The following is a 22,623-nucleotide window of genomic DNA, read 5'->3' on the forward strand; positions in this document are numbered from 1 at the left end:
CCCCATTACATTAACTTCCTCTGGGAAGTTAAAAATCGTTCATCTGCTTAGGAATTACAATGCCACAGACACGTTGAACTTATAACACCCCTCTTTGTTAGTCGGGGGTTCGAAAGAATACGCTAGCTTGAGCTACCGAATTGTATGACTGCTATCGATTCGACTTTAAAGTTGTCTTTCATTATATACAGTATGTTAAATCTTTTCATATGTATGAATACCACAATAATAATATCTCACAATGTTGATTTGTAGGTGTTAAAATATATGTTAATTTATGAATATTGTGAAATTATTTATGAATTTTTAGTTGTTTTGTTGTTACTCTTGCATGTTATTATTATTATTATTTTTTATTAGGCTAAACAATAAACGTGTTGTTTAATTTATGAAAAGAATTATTTTTTTATATACAGGTATTTATTTTTTGGTTAATTTATGTGTGGAAAATAAAATTGATTGGTGTGTGGGATGAATTGATTAGATAATAAAACAGAAGTTATTGGAAATTTATTTTAATTATTTATTTATCCTTTTTTTTTTTTTTAATAAATGTGTTATAAAAGTTTAATATACAGTTAAAACAGATCATAACGTCATCAATAATAAAAATTCCCACAAGTGTTCTATTCTATTATTCTACTGGCTTTTCTATAGTAGGATCGAATTCGATTTATTTAACTGATATCGAGTACCTTTCCTTTTATTTTTAGCATTTAGATAGAATTTCTTCTTTATTCTTATTAAAATTATTTTGTATTTTTAGGTCTATGAGTAAAGCGTGGCAAATGATTGAAAATCATATTTTGGTATCAAATGACCATAAATCATTAAGAGCCCTTAAGCGTTTGGTTGCTAAAAAAGAAGCATTTTAGTTACAAATTTTGTATGTTTTATATATCTATATATCATTTTTGAAATGAAAACTTCTTTAGGCGCGTTGAGTATTTTTTGGGTGAGCATAAATCTTGGAACTCGCGGCATAAAACTCAATTGTGTTGTAACTACAGTTTAATAGATAAGTAATACTCGTTAAAACAAAATTATCTGGACAATTTTTAAAATTTTTTTTTCTGTGTAAAGATTCCGGGAACACCTGAAAATATTTATATAACAAGAATTATTGTAGAGAATCACTTATTTTTTTCATTTTTGTAGGAAAAAAAATTTGTGTGATGGTAGTAAACTCGATACCGTGAAAAAGCCTTAGCCAAGACGATTTCTAAAGACCTACCATTGTACAAATTCTTACCAAATAATTTTCATGGGGATCACATCGATGGTCTTGCCTTAATTCTAGTAAAGCCTTAATTCTAGTATGAACGTACATTTTTAATAATTTTTATGTGCATTGTTTATGAATAAGTCATTCATGAATGAACTGAAGATACGTTTAATATACCTAATAATTTTTAAGAAAAAAGTTAGTTTACACGTGGGTGTAATTTTAGTAATAAATCATTTATTGGCATGTAGGCGCTTTTAAAATGAGTAAAATAAGAAAATATTATATTATTCATTTGTGTGTGTAACAATTTTTTGTAGCTTTCTAATACGAAAATTATTCGTTTCATCCCAAAATCAAAAATAAAAATTTTTTAAAGCAAGAAGCTATGAATATCTTTAAATTTTGAGGATGGTATCAAGTGTCCACCAGCTGTTTTTGAAAAGTTTTCGCTAGTGAAACTTTCGTTGCTGCTATTTTGGCTTACAGTTGTTATTCTGTTCTATTCGATTTGCATATTCATTGGGTAAATTAATTATTTTTAGTTATATTTTCCCCGAAAATAACGACTCATGTAGGGTATTGACAGTGAATCGGGAGAAGTAGGGTGGGTTATAAATCAGTTTATGGACGATTGTTTCCGGCTAATTTGGGATAATTCCTGCGGATATCCTGAAGCTTGATATGCAGAGGCTTTTAATAAGAATAATGTTATGAAAGTAGCGGCGGACTTGGTAGAGATTTTCAGGAGGAAGTGACTTTTTTTGACATTTGACATTTAAACGATTCTAAAATGAATCTACTTATTCGTTGTATGTAGATGGGATGTAGGGGACAACTTAATAGCAATAAACCACACATTTTAATGAAAATATGAATATTTTTCAATTATTTTCATGTAATTGGAAAAGCTATTATAGAAATTTTTGAATAATAACAATAAATTAAACTTATTGTATTAGAAATTGTGAAAATAAAAGACGAAATTACATTAATAATAATTTTTAAATGAAAATTAAGGTAAGAATTATTTAAATTTTTTAGAAAATAGATTGAAATAGTGAAATCTTCTTCTCACTAGCAAATAGTAAATAGTCACTAAAAAATATTGTGATTTTTTATACCTTCAGTATTTCGCTTTTATAGAGTATTCAATTCTCAAAGTAAACCATGTATACAAACCATAGACTTATATGCCCATCCATAAAATTTGGTTAATAAAGTAGTGCATTCCCTGGTAACTCCTGATAAAACCTCAATGCACGGTGTGAATACTATACATTTTCATGAAAATGAGTATGTAGGGGTTTTTTGGGGCGATAAGTCGATCTAGCTAGGTTTCATTTATCAGAAATGTCGTTTTATCCGTCTTTTCATGAAAAATTCATCAGACATCTATTGGTGTATAACGTAGTTAATGAAATACAATGCAAATTATAACATAACAAAAAGGAGGCGTTTGAGTAGTCTAAAGTGAAAAATATGACTCTTGCTGACATCTATTGGCGAATAACCGAGCGAAGCTCGGTCATCCAGATATTAGTTATCTTCAATAATCAACTTAATAAGAAAGCTGTGGATCCAACATTTACGGATCATATCGACGATTGTTAATTTTTCTTTTTTGTTGGTAATAAACGTTTTTGATACAACAAATACTTAATAAAACTAACTTATGGTCTGTAAATATACCGCGCGCGAAATCATTGTTATTATTGCGTGGTTACAACATTACATTACTTTACTTTACGTTCGTTTGCTTGCTTGCTTGCTTGATGTTGTTGTTGTTGTTGTTGTTTAGGTATAAATTAATTGCATGTACTCTTTGTTTATTTTTCATTTATTACTTATTATTATTTAATAATAATAATGATTCTTATTATGGTGTTTTATGTGTGGTGTGTGAAATTGTAAATTATGAACAGTTGCTATCATCTTGCAAATCATACAATTAGACATGTGAATTAATGAAGATTGGATTTTATGGATAATAGGCCATAGTACATTGTCCTTAACGTGTATATTGTATTAAACAAATGAAAACAAACAATTGGCTGAGTTAATTGTTGAAATACCATGTATAGACAATGTTGATTACTCTGTCACATTACACATACATACATGTCACACATATATAACTGATATACCTACACATATAATACATGCTATACAATTTGCGCATAATTTGCGTTCTTAATTGTAAACAGTGATGTTTACGAAAAAATGATTCAAACAAAAATTTTTTATAAGGAACATTTTTTATACACAAACTTTTGCTCTATCTCTAACGGTTTACAAGATGGGTCCTACGTAGCCAAGACCCAATTGACCTATGTTGCTCATTCACGAACTCAACCTCACTTTTTACGCTCTAAACACGTCTCGTTTTATTTTTGAGTAATCGTGATGACAGACGGACAGACAGACGACAGACAGACAGGCAGACAACCGGAAATGGAATAATTAGGAGATTTTATGAACACCCATACCAAAATTTTGTTCATAGTATCAATATTTTTAAGCGTCACAAACTGGAAACTAAACCTTGTATACCTTGGTTTACTTCATATACATGGTATAAAAATCGCGGCATTGCGTCTAATATACTATTTCGATATTTTTGAAATATCAACATCCCCCGTCGTCCTATTACGTCCTTTTGTTTCAGTACAGCGCCTCTTCTAATAGAGTGTGTTATATGACCACTAATTTTTTGAGAAGATCTTAACAACTAAAATTTAATCAATCTAAGATAACATCTTTATAGCAAATTATTTGATTTGATTATAGCGGAAAGAGGTGTTGATTTTCTTATACCGTAGAAAAGAAAATGATACCAAAAATTTTAAATTTTATTTATCAATTAATAATCCTTTTATACGTCTTTTGTGAAAAATTTATATCGAGTCTCTGTACGATTTTTTATTTGTATGTATAGTTCTTAATTTTGGTAAGATTATAATGCTCAAAGCTTGAGGAATATTGATAAAAGTTTATTATGTAAATGAAAACATATTTATAAGCACTTCAGTTTACCTATCGTAAACCATTCAGAGAATCAAATTGAAATTCATACAGAAGGCGTATTAAATACTCCATCAATCTCTTACATCTTAATTTTATTTGTTTATAAGCTTCAACGGATCGTTAAATTCCTTGTTTGCAAATTGTTTCAGAGCATTTTTGGCCGTTGTACTATGTGTACCTATACGACGTTTTCAATCTTGGCAACGATCATACGCAATGAATTTATGTGATGATTAATCTTAATTCTTCATTTAGGTTATTTTTTGATGACAGAAGTTTATAAAAATTAATATTTTCTTAAAAACTGAAATATTGACACATGTTGATGAGTTGGTATTGATCTTAATAGTATATTACACATCTAGGGAGCAAAATTAAAGAATGTCTCAGATCTCTTATTCTTCTCTTCGTCCGAAGGTGAGACTGACCAACATTAGATATGAAACATTCTTTACTCGCTCTCGTGGTGTATAACAATTTTTTTCCACGGCGCAGACAGTAAGCGGCCACTTCATTTTGCACAGCGGAACGAAAGTTGACATTTTCTGCACGGAGATAAGAAAAATTATTTTATTCATGTAGGTAAAGGTATATGATTTGATATCAGTTTTCTGTGTGCCAGTATAAAAACAAATTATTTTCGACTCTTTATTTATTTAACTTAAGAATAACTAAATTAGTTTATAATTGCATAAAATCCGTTTGTTAATAATATCTAACGGACCTGTTTGTCTTATGAATAATAATAATTATTATTACTAAACTCATAACACAATATTATTTGTATTTGAATGTGGGATGATGAAGTACAAAACGGTTTTGATATCTAATTAAAAATGACATTAATATTTCTATCATCTTAATTTAAAAGTAACCATTTTCAATATTTTGATACTCCGTTAAATGAATATTAATGATACCATATCCCACTGCGTTAAAGACAAAATACACCTATTTACAGAATACATTTAAAGAAGGGCGAGAAATGTTTCAAAGTCCTATTACGTTATTTGTAACTGATGGATCTTTTCTCTATAATGCTGAGAAATTTAGGGATCTCTTTTTAGGTCCGAAATTTAAAAATAAAAATATATGCCGTAAAGAAATCCATTACATTAAACTTATCAAACGATAGTTTCTTTATTATCATGGTTTCATAATAATAACATAATTATAACAATAAATGTTTGTTTTACCCATAAATGTCCGACGGGACAGACTTTTAGGTGAATCATACCGAATAATACTGGAAAATAATATTAAAAATGCATTCTTAAAACTTTTTGACTAGTTACAAATTTTGTATCAGAAAAACTGGCAGTGATCGAACGAACAAAACTGCTTTTAATTTAAAATAGAAATTTTCTTTTCGTACTTGTATAGATAATCATTAAAAAACTATTATTATACCATGTATATATGAAATATACATAGTATATTAAGTTAAGTCCCAAGTTTGTAACGCTTAAAAATACTGATGCTACGAAAAAAAATTTTGGTATAGGTAAATAGATCGGAAATCGATCCGAAATATCGTTTTTTTCGAAAATTACTCGGCCAATCGCCAAATAAACTCGATTTTTGAATTTCTTGGGTCAAAATTACCTTATAAACTGAGTTTCATCAAATTCCGAAACAAATAATTTTTTACGATTTTTTCGAATTTTTCTAAGGGGTCATAAGGTCATGTGGGTCTTTGCTGCGTAGGACCTATCTTGTAAACCGTTAGAGATAGAACAAAAATTTAAATGTAAAAAATGTTCCTTATAAAATATTAAACAACATTTTTTCGTAAACATCACTGTTTACCCGTGAGAGCACAAAATTGTATAGTATGTATGTTGTGGTTATATCAGTTATACATAGTATCAGACAGAGTAATCAACACTGTCCATACATGGTATTTCGACAATTACCTCCGTCAATTGTTTGTTTTCTCTTGTTAAGTTTAGTATCCCCAAAAATACCGTCATCAATTTTCATGAAAATTTTATTCCAGGCTAATTCGAGCTCAACAGAAACGATTTGAAACTACTAGCTTGCTCGAAAATACTTCCATGGAGCTCACATTCAAAATTGATTATTTTATATCAGGGAAATTTTGGTGTCTTTGAAATAAATCAAAATTTACCAAAAAATTAATACGATTTATGTTTCTTTGGATATCAACTGCAAATATCTTATAATCCAAACTTGATATAAAACCATATTTATCAGTTTTTCAATCTCTTTTTAAATCATAAAAATTTGATTCAATTTAATATTCAATACTTACAAAATTGTACTTTCTCTAGTCTTTTCTTTAGCCTTGGTCGTTAAGGGACTGTATGAAAAACAGTATGCTATGGTTTTTCCTTGTCATAATCTGTTTCATAAAATGCTTGTTTCCAGAAATGTGGACATGTAGAAAGATGACGAAGAAGAAACAGGCACTAATAAATACTACAGTTTAAAATATAATAATCTTCTTTATTCTATGAGATTGTGGGTGGCTACACTTAGGTGGGGGCGGATATTTTATTTATTTGCAAAGAGTTGAAAGTTAAAAAATGTGTGTGCATAAAAATAATAAAAGAAAACAATTGAACGCGAGCTGTGTGCAATGAATAAAAATTTTTTGAAAGAAACCACCTGCGTTGTAATCACTTTAATACTTTGAGTTACTTACTTTGTCAAAAGAAAATAGTTTAGAGTTTAAAGAAAGAAAAAATATAATGATAAAATACTTATTATAGAGTGTCTCATTTAAATTTGTCCAAACTGAAACATGCAAAAAAAAAATCACAAATTAATTTATTTACGATTCTCCAAAAAATCGCTTGCTATTTCTTTGATTTAAACAAATGTTATTTTTAAAAGGGATTTTATATAATTATGTGGTATTATTTTGGATTCTTCACGTTTTTTATTTTTCTAAATATCACAAGTAATTTTTAATTTGTAATGTTCTCGAAAACTTTTTTCCAGTCCAACTATTCCAGTCCAATGTGAAGTCTGAACTGTACGGTTGGGGGAGGTGACTACGCAAATAGAATTCCAACAGATTTTTAAAACAAATTTCACATGGCCCGAAAATATTACAAATGTGTGCTATGAGAAAAAAATCTAAATATCAACCATTGAGATAGAGATAAAAAAAAGAAGTGTGGATGGATCGGCCATACACTCAAAAAACCTTGCGGGAACATAGAAAATGCTGCATTGGACTAGAATCCTTAAGGGATGAGGGAGAGAGAACAAACCAAGCAAATCTGAAAGAGAACAGTGAAAAAAGAACTGGATTCCTATGTGCTCTATGTTCCAAGAGGAGCAACCAGAACTGACGATGATAAATATAGAGCAGAAATATACTCAAATATTTAATGTTTAACTAGTAAAAAGGTATCGTAAACGTGATTTTGGTTTTGAAGTTAGGAATATTAAAAGAAGCACCCTATACACGTTTAAACTTTGCCGTTGTGTTGAATGGAGTACATTTACGTCAATTTGATAGTAATATAAGTGATTTATCCATCCATTTATGCTGAAATCTATAGGCTGTCTTGCATGTTAAATACAGGTTGGTTATTAAAACGTTTTCAAAAAAAAATGTGGCGTAAATTTCATTCAATAAAATATATTCAATTAGAGTTAATTTATCAATATATCCAAAGTCTATTGGATACGCCCATTGATAACAGAATACTCGGCCTTCTCCAGAAAAGCATATAATCTGCAAACAATCAAAATACTTTTTTACAAAAATATAACCAACTGAATACAAAAAAGGCTATTCAAAATGGTTATAAAGAAAATTTCATTGTACATTTTAGTGAAAAAATTTCGCTTTTATATAAAGATTAAAATGTTTCATTTTCGAAAGAAAAGAAGAATTAATTTGATCATATCTGTTATAGGTTTTATTTCATGAATTTAAGAAAAAGATTTTTGTATTCCGGCAAACCAGAAAGGTTTTATCTAGGTTGGTAATGCGTAGAAATAATAAAGGTAAAAAAAAAACGAGAATTTATTTGTCCTTTTTTCCTGTCTTTCAGTCTGCTTGTCTGTTAATCTGTAAACAGGAAAACTAAGAAACAAAAAAGTGAGCTGAAATATTAACTTGCGAACAATCAAAATACTGTATCATGAAACTAATAGGCTAACAAAATTTTAATAATATGCCACAATTTTAATCACTATGTTCAAACAGATATGCAAATAAAAACAGTTGAAACATTGATAACCAAGTATAAGCAGCGTATACAAACAATTAACTCATAACTAAGTTGTTATCTTTAGTTCTTTAATCTCGAAACAATAGCGGTTCATCGATACCTTTGAAATAAAATATCTTCGTATATATTAAAACACTCTCAATATATTATAGACATACTTCAGTAATAAATATGAATGTATATTTACGGATCATATATATTTCCGCGCACGTGTATGGTGGTCACTATATATTTCAATAAATACTTCTTCCATTTAACTTTAGTTTTATTCATAAAATATACTTAACTATACCGTACAACATAAAACAGTTTCATAGATGTGTATAGAAATACTCCTCAGAAAGGTTCTCATCGAAGTCTATTCGCATTAAACATTTTCGAGATTAGTGACAATACACCTATTCTTTCGAAATTAAAAATACTTTAATTTTATTAACATACATGAGGAGGCCCATTACAGAGTAATGGGCGACTTTGAAATGACTATAAAAAAATCCTATTATTTTTTCTAATTACTTATACATTCTTAACATAAAGAAAATTTTAAGTAAAATGTAAATTGTATTTGTAAGAAAATTAAATATTGTAACGTTAGGATTTTTCTTGTGGAGTTAACAGGAGAGAAAAGTTTATCAGGATAGTCTAGCAACAAATGGAGCACTGACAGAAATTTAATTACATGAAGTATTTCAAATTCAACTGGAAATGCTACTAAATGTGAGGTCAACCTAATATTTGACTACCAATTACCAAATCATGGCAATCCAAGCTTTAATACATTACTGGTTATGTACACTCTGTGTCACAAAAAAATGTACGTTTTATACCATTCTATGTGTTATACAAGTGAAATTTACAAAATTAAAAATGCGACCCCCGACATATGCGATTTATTCCTTGTAAACCAATCTTTGAAAAATTTGCTATAATCAATCGAGTCGGTTCAACCGTTTAGGGGCTACAATGCCACTGAGAAACACACAGAAACACAGATAAACACTTTCAACTTATAACACTTATTCTTAAATCAATATCAAAATGATGGTCAAGGACATCAGATTAGATGAAATGGATACTTAGAGAGCTATCATTTTTTGGGACAAGTTTTTGGAAATATTTTAATTGAAATATTTGAGTTAACTTTGTTCTTTTGAATTATTGTTTTAAATTATTTTGCCATTTCACTTTTCGAAATGAATTGAACCAGGTTTATTTGGCCATTCATTTCCATAGTAAATATTTATATGTCATGCCTTTTCCAAACTGAATCGATTTTGAAGATTATCGCTAATTTTTTTGAGTACGGAAACCTAAGTTCGCACTTTTCGTTAAATTACCTTTCAAATGATTAAAATCGGTTAAAAATTAAAATCGGTTCATCCGTTCAGGCGCTACGATGCCACAGACAGACAAACACAGACACACACATAGCGGTCAAACTTATACACTACTTTTTTTTGTTCGGGGGTTAAAATGTAACATTATATGTGAATCACACTTAGAATGGTTTAAGTTTTACATTTGTTTGACTTAGAGTATACCTACCTACACGGATAAACTTTCGACCCAACTGAAAATTGTTGCCATGCCCATTTGATATACAAAATAAAAATTCTAAATAAATATTAACGAAGACGAAGATTGTGTTTATAAATGCTTATTTAAAATAAAATCAATGTTTAATCTTTATATGCAAATCTTTTAGTAATCTATATACATTCTCATGTTATGTACATACATAAAGTCGTATTGTACACCACAACACATGCATGGACGAAGAATACAATTTATTTATTTGCGTTTAAAGTGTAAGTCGAATTGTATGAGAGAGTATAAGTATAAAGAATTATTGTTACATAGAAACATCGAAACGAATAATACATAACATTTCACTTAAAATAGTTTATAATAAATATATTTATTTATAAAAATTATAGAGGTATAATGTTTTTGTAATTGAATACATGTAATTAATTTTATTCTGACATTATAAAAACAAATTTCTATAGTAAAAACAAAATATATATATTGTATGAAAAATTGATGTCTTAATGTATGTAAAGAACATATTTTTTTTACAATGAAAGATCTATTTACACGTGCAAACTTTAAGTATTACGCTAGGAAAGATTATAACAGCTATTCGAAAGTGACAGACACATTAAGATCGTAAGATCCGCGATGACATCTTAGCAAGCTCATCTCTAGAAACTACTAAAATCAATTTTTAGTTGTTTAGAATGTGATTCACAGTCTCTCTTTCTCCTTACCTTCTAAACAGCTTTTGAACAAGTCGTGATGCACTAGAAATACCAACTATTCAGTGATTTCGCCTCCTCGGCAGAGTTTAATAATAAACGGAAAGGAATTTTTTGTGAAGATCGTTTGAAGGGAAATATTATATTCAAAACTCCGATAATATCTGTCTTGCAGAATTTACTACTACAGCACCCCTCATTCAATTTTAGGTAGTTATAAAGGTTTTAAAATATGTATGCAGTTGATAAGTTTTGTCATTTTGTGCTTATTGCTATTCTTTCCGCTATAAACTATTAATAATGTAACTATTAAAAAAGCATTTCCATTATATCTATGATATTTTAAGTTTAGAAAAAAGCGTTAAATAATATTTGCAATAAGTTTTACAGTTTGTGAGACTTTTGTAAATAAACATTTTTCTATCCGAGAAATTTCCTTTCACAAATGTGAAAGGATCACAATAAGGGCAAAATGTCTGTCGTTTCTCCACGCTTGTTTGTCTGCAGCAAAATTCATCCGACCATCCTTTACGTTGTCTTCCACAATTTCTACTATTCATTCTTGGTATCCAGAATATAATTCGCTTTCCATACACAATCAGAAACTACTTACAATCTTTCTTGTTTTCGATCAGGACCAAAGGCCGTGAGAAGAGACTACTGTGAACAAAAATTTTAACGTAACAACAAACAATACAAAAATATAAACACTGCGTTAGCAAGGCAGAGTTGACAATGGCAAGAAATTCTTTTTATTATTAATTATTAATGGATGTTTATTAATTATTAATGACTTCTTAACAATTTTTTTTATTAATTATTAATGACTTGTTTTATTTTCTACAAAAACTAGTTTATAGGCTATTGTAGTGGCTAGCTTAATACTTAAACTAGCCACACGTTTCTTGAAAACTGCGTTAGTTAAAGTTAAGTTTATATAGTTTTTATAGCAATAAAATAGCAACTAATTAGCGAAATATTAACTTGTAAGTTTTACTGGAGTTCGATGAGATGGCTCAGATTGCTTAAGTGACTCCATGGATGTCGTTTAACTTGTCGTAGTATAAAAGTATTCGATGAATGTCATCCGACAGATAAGGCGTTCAAGGTCAAAAAACTTCCATTTCCAATACCTTCCATTTACCTTCGTTATGATTATCAATAATGGACAAGGGCAACCTTCGTAAGTGTACACAATTTAAATTAAGAAAATGGACGCTTTTCTCGTGGTAAAATGTATGTCACGTCTTCCAGAGTTGATAAACCATCGGACCCTGGTTTACATTGAAAATGGACAAACAAACAAAATGTTTGCCCTTCCAATACTTTTAAAATAATTTTTTTTTTTAATGAAAACCGTTTTTTTCCTTAGGTATAGCAAGTTAAGATATTAACTAAAAAATTTCCTGGGTAAATATATTGTTGCTTGACTATTTTTATTGGCTCCCCTAATAATAAGTAATCAAAGCCAAAGCGAAGCGTAGTCGAGTTTAGCTAGTAGTTTAAGATGTTAAATCTATATTTATCAAAGAATATTGAAATAGGTCATATTCAGTTTGATTCACTGTTAATATTCGTCTGAATTACTGTAATCAATTAATAAAACCCAAAAAACTACAATTTGAATATTGTGTTATTTTTATTTATATACCTTGTAAGATTATTTAGTTTTTTTTTGTTTATATTAAAAGCCAGTAACAATGTCATTGTGAACATTTTGAAATAACTATAACCCTAACATATCTTTTTGAAATTGACAGTTTGTAAAATTTGTTTGTTTGGTTTTTTATTCATTTTGTTTTGAATTTGGTTCTTTGGTTCTATGTTTGTATGTGTGTGTGTGTGTGTGTGTTTATAGATAGATGCCAAACCATGTATTGTATTTTTACTTTTGTTTTAATTTTAAAAATAATCTACACTGTAGTCATTCACTTAAAAACAACAGGCCAATTTACTGATACCCATGTGAAGATAGCCCTCGCTGTTTTGATACTTACATCACAATCTGGTCAAAAGATATTCCGAAATTCAGAAGCCCAATGAAATAAGAGCGTATTGATAGATTTGCTCTGGTTGGATTTTTTAGATTCTTCTAGTTATTTACGGAAAATATCTTTATTTAAATATTGATATGGGTGATTTTAACGAAAAAATTGAATAGCAAAATACTGTCTGCCCTTCTGCATACTCAAACAGAAATAGTCGCTAATGCGGAATGCGATCGTAGGGAACTTAAAAGAATGTTGTAAGCTGAGCTTTTCTATTAGCAGATAGAGAGAGGAATGCAAGGTCTGAATTTGGCACTCAATTTCCGCCGAATTTATTCAGTTGACAGAAAAATGTTTCTTTATGACGAATAAAGTGATATCATAAATTTTCCCCCTATTTTTTAAGCTTCCTGCGATATGTAACTCCTACCACCCCATATTATTTTGTATACAGTTTCTGTTATTTCATATTTTTTGCTCAAATCACCTAGATTGAAATCATGGATAAAAAAAACAAAATATGATTTTTGAAAGTGGTGGGACCTATGAAAAAACTTTCGTTATTATGAAAATATATAATAAGGGTTTTATTTTATTCGTTTTGGTTAAAGTCAATTCAACGTAATTCTATTTTGATTGAGTGAATGATGGTGGGCTAACTTTAAAAATAAAAATTTCGCCATTGATATTGGTTTATATTTGTCTTATTTAAGCCCATGATTTCAAATCTATTTTAATTATAAATGAATCCATACAAGTTTTCAATGACAAGCCATTCATGATTATTTATTATTATGTATTTACAATAGGGAAAAATCTTGACGTCAAATTGGCCATATTACCCATAAAAATGTAAAACTAGACTCGATACCATGACGCAATGCTTCAAAAACGAAGAAGTTATAAGCAATCGAAGATTTCCCATCTCCTTTTAGCGAAACAAAGTTTCATATGAATTCTCTATGGCGATACCCTACTCCACTAGTGGGTATCTTCCTTTTTGTTTAATTATAAATTTTAAACGTTCATATCTTGCATACTAGTAAAAAACAACTTCACTTTTCTATTCCTGAAGTGAGAATTCTTCATCTGAAGAGATAAAAAAATTTAGACCCCCCGCATTTAAGTAGTAAAATCTCTTTAAATATCTGTATATTTCCAGCAATATCATTTTATTTTTGCATTTATTAAATTTTGAAGTTCATTTAATGCCTATAAAATAATTGAAAATTACAATTTTCTGAAAATAGCTTTGGCCTTGATAACAAAAACTTGACCATAAATGAACTGTATGTGTATGTTTTGTATACGACGTCGTTGACAATCTACAAAGACTTGCATATAATAAACAAAATTAAAACAAACAAAAAATGGTGAACATAACTTAATAAAAGGTAAAAATTTCTGATAACATGACAAAATAGAATGGCCATAAATGTTTTACATACCCAACACAACACAACTGCATCATAGTATAACGGAAAATATGTTAAAAATTTTGAAGACAAAAAAACATTACCCAAGAAGGCAAAAACATAACAGAATAATGGTGTTCGAAATGTTAAATCATTGGATTTAATGTTGTTGAAAAAAAAAATTTGAACAATTTTAAATGCATTTTTTGCAGTATCGAACAAGAACAACATATTTTTTTTGTGGTAGAAAGAAAAGAAAATTAAATTTATTGTTATGTTTTTAGAAAATTTTTATTTAATATACCTTTTTTAACAGTCTATAAATCTTTATGGTAAATGCCAAAAACTTGTTACGTTTTTACTTTTCTTTGTTTCTTAAAATTGAAGTTTTAAAGGTCTTTGCTGGAAAAAATTTGGAAAAATCTTTCAATATTGTGCCAAGTTTCATGGGACAATTTTCTGTGCCAATTATGAGTATTTAATACACCTTCTGTATAAACAAGTCAATTCCCTGTACGTATTACGATAAATTAATTATTAAAAACAGCCCTTTTTTACATGGTGATATATGAAGAAGTTTATGGTGGTATATGGTGTATGCAAATTTGGAACTGCCCATAAAAATGAAAAACTTTTTTTTGTAAAAAACACTGACTTTGATAGTTACTTTTCTGTTGAAGTAATGTGTTTACATTTTAAGGACTCAATCCTTCTAAAACATAAATGTAATCATGTAAGTAATGTTCGAAGGTAACTCACATCTTTATGAATGATTTACTTATTTTCAAAAAAAAGTTTATTGTGTTATGATCTGCATCGCCCATCAGCACTCGCGTCAACCGTTTGGTCATCGCGTGATGAAAGCGTGTCAAATATTCTTTAAAATTTGCCGTGTAATTTCCATGTGTCTTAAAAATTTGTGGGTTTCTGTTATAATAAAACATGAAATCAGTGTATTTTGAAAGATTGTTGTGGGTAAATATTACACCGGGTAAAAATGAGCCTGCGTTAAAGATCCTTTAAAAATTTTCCATTCCTTTTTAATTCAATAATTTATAATTCTATCTAAATATAAATCAATATCTAATAATAAATAGTCGCGAAAAATTCGTTTTCAAAGAAGGATACTGCATGAAATTAAAGAAATTTTGAGGATTAGATATCCATGATGGAAATCCAGATGTCTATAGGAGATGGACTTGTCCAATTATAGCATCGCGCCCATTATTTGTTCGTTGGTGTTCACAACCACAATAAATACTTTTGACAAAACTAAAGGGCTTAAAATTAAGGAACAAAAAAGGTTAGACATTCTTAAAATAATTTCTTATCAATAAATTACAACCACAAAATACCAGATAGAAAAAAATCCATTTTTAATTATTTTAATATTATTTATATAAAACGATTTATTTTTTTCTCCAAATGAAACCAAAAAAGAAGAACCAGATCAAATAAATTAATATCACATAACTTGGAAACATATGAAAAGAAAAAATAATAAAGCCTGGTCAAATATAGTAAACACAAATAAATTATATAAAAACAAAATTTTAAATTATTAAAAATGTCAAAATTTGAAACAAGTGTTGACTATATATATTCATTTCATAAACGGGCGCTGTCACTTCTTTAAAAAAAATTTATTCATATTATATAGGTATGGATGGCCCCAAAATAAAAAATCACTGATACAATGTTTGATTCTAATACAATGTGTTAATATTTTTTTGAAATTAAATTAATACTGCTGTAAAATCAGACTTTTAACTGAGAATCAAGACAGTCTAAGGCGCTTAATAGTTAAACTAATGATAGCAGTCACTCAAGGTCATATGAGGTCATAATGATAGCAGTCACTCAAGGTGCATATTTACTAGATGAGGGAAAATTTTTTGAAGCTTTTCACAATACGTTACAATTTGAAAAATAGTAGTATGTGCTTACATTCACGAACTTTACATAACTCGAATTATCTGTTTTTTACTCATCTAGGACATGTAGTGGCTGGGAAGGAAACAAAAAATAATTAAAGATAAATTCAATTGTCTATACCAAAGAGAGTAAAATTATCGGAAATTTTTATAAAAATAACAGAAAACCAATTTTGTACAGTCTGCCAATGATAACGTATATACAGTCACAAGCAACAGAAAAATGTGTGAATAATCAAAGACTTAGGAATGTTATTTTATACATTTTTCTGTTACTTGTGGCTGTATATACGTCCTCTATCATTAACAGACTGTAAATAATTGATTAAGTTTTTCTGTCACGAGCCGACAGTCTGTTATTTTGGACACAAACATGTGATCAGTCAAGAAGACGCTGCCGATAAATAAGTTTTAATCCAAGATACTAAATTCAAACACCACAGTTTGGCATCTCGACATTTAAATTACCATAACAAAGCATGCATTTTGCATCGCTTTCTTAAGACAAACTTCATCAAAGAAACTATATTGTTAAAAGGGAATATCGGAAAACCCCAAAATTAAGTACTTCGAAAACTTGTAGCTATCGTTTAATTGCAGCCAAGAATGTTGGTTGACCTGTCATTAAGGTAAATATTGAAGACTAGACGAAGTGAATGGTTGCAGCATTTGATGGCAAGGTCGCAAAATTTATTTTCTGGCCTCTCATCAAATATTTAGAAATTTTCGATCCGGGTAAAGAGATTGTTCCGTTGTAATGAAACATTTACAAGATTATCTCACTATATAATATAATGCATCCGTCATAGGTATACATATAAAGGTTAGAGGCCTTCACCACTAGATGATAGTTCTCGCTTCATTAGCCAGAGGGTTCTTTTAGTGGCGGCGGCATGACAATACACCAATGTCACAGTAGGGGGCCAACGGGTTACCCTTCTATACACATTTAAATATCGTATATATGTGTAAGGTATGCTCAAATCACCCACTAAAGCAACTATGCTTATATTCATATAGTTTTTTCAAAAAGTTAGTTCATTTATTTACTGTATGATATCCCCATATTTGCTGGGTTTGTGTTTCTTGATTATTATAATAATCATGAGTTAAATAATATTTGTTGTTAAAGGTACAACGATAATATATTCTTTGAGTTGATAACCAATTAATGATTTGGAAATTATTAACGATGTGTGTATAGGGCATGATAATTGAACAGAATTCTGAATGTATTGTGGAAAAGGTTTGAATAAAGAAACACAAAAGATAAAGTGTGACAGACAAAAAAATTTAGTCAGTTTAAAATTTTGTAAAAATTCGAATGAAAACAACTTCTTTCAATATCGTAATTCGATATTTCAAGTGGTATATATATATATTCTTCAAAGAACTATGAATGTATAGGTCTAAAAATTTGGCGGTTTTATGAACTTCTTACATCTCCAAAAAATTACTGGCCAAACACAAAAGGAATCATTTCCTTGTCTCGAGAAGAAAACGAAAATTTGCTTGAGACTTGAAAAAAATTGCTTCTGCCAATCAATCATTTTTTTATGTATACTTTAAAAGTTTGAATTGATAATTGAGACGTATAGTACCGGGCTAGAGAGTTGGTTATTATTTTCTTCATACGCAAAGATTAACTCAAAATTTTGAATGCTTATCAGGGACCGATTAATACAATACAATAATTTAATAAGTTTATTTGATTGTTCTGATCAGGATTTTCAGGATTAACGATTTCCATTTCTGTAAATAAATATATTTATTTGCGCTTCCACCATATTTATACTGAATTTTTGATAAATAAATAATAATCTAAGAAACTAAAAGACATAATAGAAATAATAGTTTAAAAAAACAACAAAAACACGCTTTTGTAACTACCTGAACTAAAAGGTAGAAAATAATTTCTATGGTTTGAAAAAATCATTTTATCGTAAAAAAACGTGGCGTGCTTCTTAAAATATTTTATAAGGACTTAAATTTTACCAATACCTGTCAATAAAATATTTACAATAATTGAAATTTTATCACCACTTGCTTTTTAACATTCAAATGATTTTTTTGAATTTAAAAAAATTATTTTCTACCTTTTAGTTCAGCTAGTTACAAAATCTGAACAAAAAAATCATGACGAATTTTAAATCCAAAATTAAGCAACTCTCTACCATAAATACAAGTCAATAGTGGCTTTTATATTTCAGGCTCCATAAATTAGAAAATAAATTAATTTCGATTTTATTCAGCACCTTTTGAAAATTCATTTGTTGTTATTCTACTTGCCATTAGGAAGTTTCTTGTAAAGATATTAATGGGAAGATGTTAAGTATGGTTGTTATCAAAAACTGACAACCCCCGACAAATGCGATTTATTCCTTGTAAACCGATTTTTGGAAACTAAAATATTCTCAATCAAGTCGGTTCGACCGTTTAGGGGCTGCGATGCCATTGAGAAACACACAGACGCACATATAATAACTTATAATACTCCTTCATAAATCACATCAAAGTGATGGCTAAGGACAATAAATTTTGCACGACCGACTATTTTAAAAATATTTTTTAAATTTTCAGAGAAAAGTTTGAAAATCTTTTCTAAAAATAGCCGCATCAAAAAATATACAGTATGTTTGGTTTCTTTAGTTAATTATTGATAAGGAAAGTAGTGTGTAAGTGTAACAATGTCATTAATTACCTACTTGTTAAGTAAAAATCATGAGCTTTGAAACAACCTTCCATGCAAGCCAAGATCAAGACAAGCCACAGAGGTGGAGTAAATTGATATTAACGCATCAAGGAAGTAAAATAGGGCGAGAACATGAAGAAACAAGTAATGGTAATAACTATATTACTAAATAATGGTAAAAATTTCTGCATTAACAAACAATTAATATAAATTGATAGTAATTCTTATAATTTAAACAATGTACATTGCTTTATCTGGTAATAATAATGTTTTACTTTTCAATATCATGTAGTGAATAGCCATTATCCAGACTTATGGACATTTTGTTTTAAAGAATATAATTTTACCTTAACTGTTAATTATATTTATGCCTTTGAATTAATTTAATCACATAAATTCTGATGTATATTATACCAATAAAAAAAATATAAATTAAATATATAAAAATGATATTACAGTATCCATAAACTTATAAAATATTTTATTTTGGGATGAAATGAGAAATGAGTAGATGTCTTCGAAGAAATGAAATTTTTACTGTCCATACTTAGTCTCTATATAATGTTTGCTTTAAATCAAACACCAGAGAAATTTTAATGGTAGAATAGGGATGATTCTAGAACATAATGTTTCTCTTCAACAATGTTTCTCTCAATGTTTTTCAAAACAGACCATCATATTAAATTTAAGGGGTGCTCACTAATTATTATGTATATTAATTGTATGGTGGGTTCGAACATTATTGAGAGAAATTAACTCCAACTACTTCCATTTCATATTTTTTTATTTTCTTTGAGAATAGAGTTTAAAAAATCAAAGGCTTTTGGAAGGTTTCATTCATTTTAAGACTTGAAAGTCAGTCAAGAGTTTTCCATCGTAAAATCAAAAAACGGTCATTTTAGAAGCTTTATATTTTTTAAATATTCAAAAGTGTAAGAAAGGCTCCAAGATTTATTAGAGAGAATGTCCTTAAAAGGTATTTCCTTAAATATTTTTCACGTTTTTTCAGTATATTCGGAGGTAAGTCAATTCGCCCCAAAAGTTGAAGGAGTAAATCGTCTTTTATAAAATCTAAAATCTAAAGAAAAAAAACAAAACGTGGGTAGGGTCTGGTGCGATCCACACGAATAACTTCCCAACATCATAAATATTTAAAAAAAATTACTTGTCCTGGCCATGAAAAAATCGAAAAGATATGTTAAAAATTTCGATTTCACAAATCGAACCGATTATAATAACTTCCTATACTGCGAAGTTAAAAACTGGTGCTTAAATGCTGTATTTGACGACATTAAAATTTTGTACGAAATTTCTGCTTTCTTGAATTGACGTAAATTTGTCTTCTTTTAATTACTCCATAGTGTTTTCTTTTTATTGACAAATGTATACATATGCTTTAACTCGAAATCAACAGTGCTTTAATTTGACGGTATTTATAAGTGACAAAATTTAGCAAAAATATATTTTTGACAACTTCGCTTATGACAAATATTTCTATTGACTCCAATACGCAAATTTTAAATGCTATGTTTTCTTATTGCTCTAATTTTGAATACGACCATAATTAACTGCTTATGAATGAGCCAATATTCACAGTGCCCCATCAACGCCTTGTATTATTCGAAATTTATAATTTTAAACAAAAATTAAGCTATTATTTTCGTGTTGAATCGAAGAATTATCTTATCAGGAAAATAATATGGAAGTAAATATGGCTATATTAAATATTATACGTTAATGGTTTTTCATATTTTAAAACAAGCACATAATATTAAATACTAAAACGTAAAAACGTGTAATTATTTTTAAATAATTCAATACCAAACACCATACCAAGCGAGTAGAGAGCAATATGAGTTGAGTATATGAGTTTGTTTTCTTAAACGATTTATGTATTTTTATGGTAGCGATTTAAATATTCATATCGGTAATAAACAGACAGTATAGTATCCCATTTGTTCATCGTAGGGGACATTGGTTCTAATTACATAAAGTTCTGATTTATATTTATTAGTTAACAAAATATATTCATTTTTATATACATATATTTATGAATATTAAATGGAAAAAAGTCATTATAATAATATTAATATGAGACATCATGTCTTAACTTACAAGATGACACAATATATTGAATGATTTTTGCTCTGATACACATATTAATTTATGGTAAACATAAGAATTCATTCTTTATGCCATATTCCACTAAAATGGACGAAACGATTCCCAGAAATTTAGACGGTTCTATGTTGATTCATCCTTATGAATTACATACCGATTATTCCGTCTTCGGAAGTTCATCTTGGGGTCACTCGTTTGTCGGAAATCCATCCGCAGAAAATAACGTGAAGGCCAAAAAACTCGCAGACACATTCAATTATATTAGAAGTATGGCCAATCTGTGTAGAACACTTAGATATTTCAATCATACGATTAACGTAGGGGTCGAAAACCCTGCAGATTCGTTTGAACCGAACACCATGGCGTGGTCAACTCGTAAAATTGTTAGTTATTCATTCCATCACAATTCTGAACTTGCGTGTTTTCTTTCATATTTAATAGTTCAGAAAAAATACCCAGCTATAAAATAACCGAGGACAAATGGCAAAGAGTGAACTAATTTAGAAAAGATAAAAAATTTAAGGACAAAATGAAGTAGGAAATTTTTGTAGATGAAAAAGTTGGTAAATTAAGTTTATTACTGTGTGTCCAGATCAATGGATTGGTGATGAAATCGGATATTTTGTTTAAAGAGGTCTGAAATAAGTCGGGACTAATTCTTTTAAAAACTTCTGTAAGAAGTTATAAAATTTCTTTGAATTTGAATATAAACCATTAAAAAGTATATCCAAAAATAAATGTCTTGAAAAATTTCGTTATTAGTTCGTTGGATATTGAATAAGAGGAATCTCTGATATTTCAAAAACATACTTTGTGTCTGTCTGTGGCATTGTAGCGCCTCAACGGATGAACCGATTTAAATTTTTGTTTTGTTTCATCTGAAAGATAATTGAACGGAGAGTGTTCAAAAGCGAGCTTAGGGTTCCGTATCCGAATAAACTAAAAAATTGGCGATGATATTCAAAATCGATTCAGTTTGGAAAAGGCATGACATATAATTTTAACATATATTACTATGGAAATGAATGGTCAATTAAAGTTGGCTTAATTCATTTCGAAAATTGAAATGGTAAAATAATTAGGTAATTCAAAAGAACAAAGTCAACTCAAATATTTTAATTTCAATTAGAATATTTCAAAAAATTATGGCTCTCAAAGTATCCTTTTCATCTCATCTGATGTCCTTAGCCATCACTTTGATATGATTTATGAAGGAGTATTATAAGTTTTTATATGTGCGTCTGTGTGTTTCTCAATGGCATCGCAGCCCCTAAACGGTCGAACCGACTTAATTGAGAATATTTTAGTTTCCAAAAATCGGTTTATAAGGAATAAATCGCATTTGTCGGATATTTTAAATTTTGTAAATTTCACTTGTGTAGTTAAAAATGATTTGAGGAAATTCATACCTCATTTAAAAATATCATAACCATTAACTTCAAATCTCAAAGAAAATTATTCTGTATTGCATTATATTGAACATAATGTGTTTTGTTACATCTTATACACAGAAATGATTAAAATAATAAAAAAAATTTAATTTGTATGACGAGCTACTAAAACAGTATCTTTATTTGAAATGATTTCATGGATATCGAAAATATTATTCATATAATATACGCTACAATATTATAATAATCATTTTTAAATGCTTGAAAATATAATAAAAAATATTTAATGGGAACTGCCACTGACTTGTCATGCCGTGAACATTTTTTTAACAGCCACAAATATAAGCGCCCTCTTACA

The sequence above is a fragment of the Chrysoperla carnea genome, chromosome 5 (genome assembly GCF_905475395.1).
Source record: "Chrysoperla carnea chromosome 5, inChrCarn1.1, whole genome shotgun sequence".
In the NCBI taxonomy this organism is placed as follows: Eukaryota; Metazoa; Arthropoda; class Insecta; order Neuroptera; family Chrysopidae; genus Chrysoperla; species Chrysoperla carnea.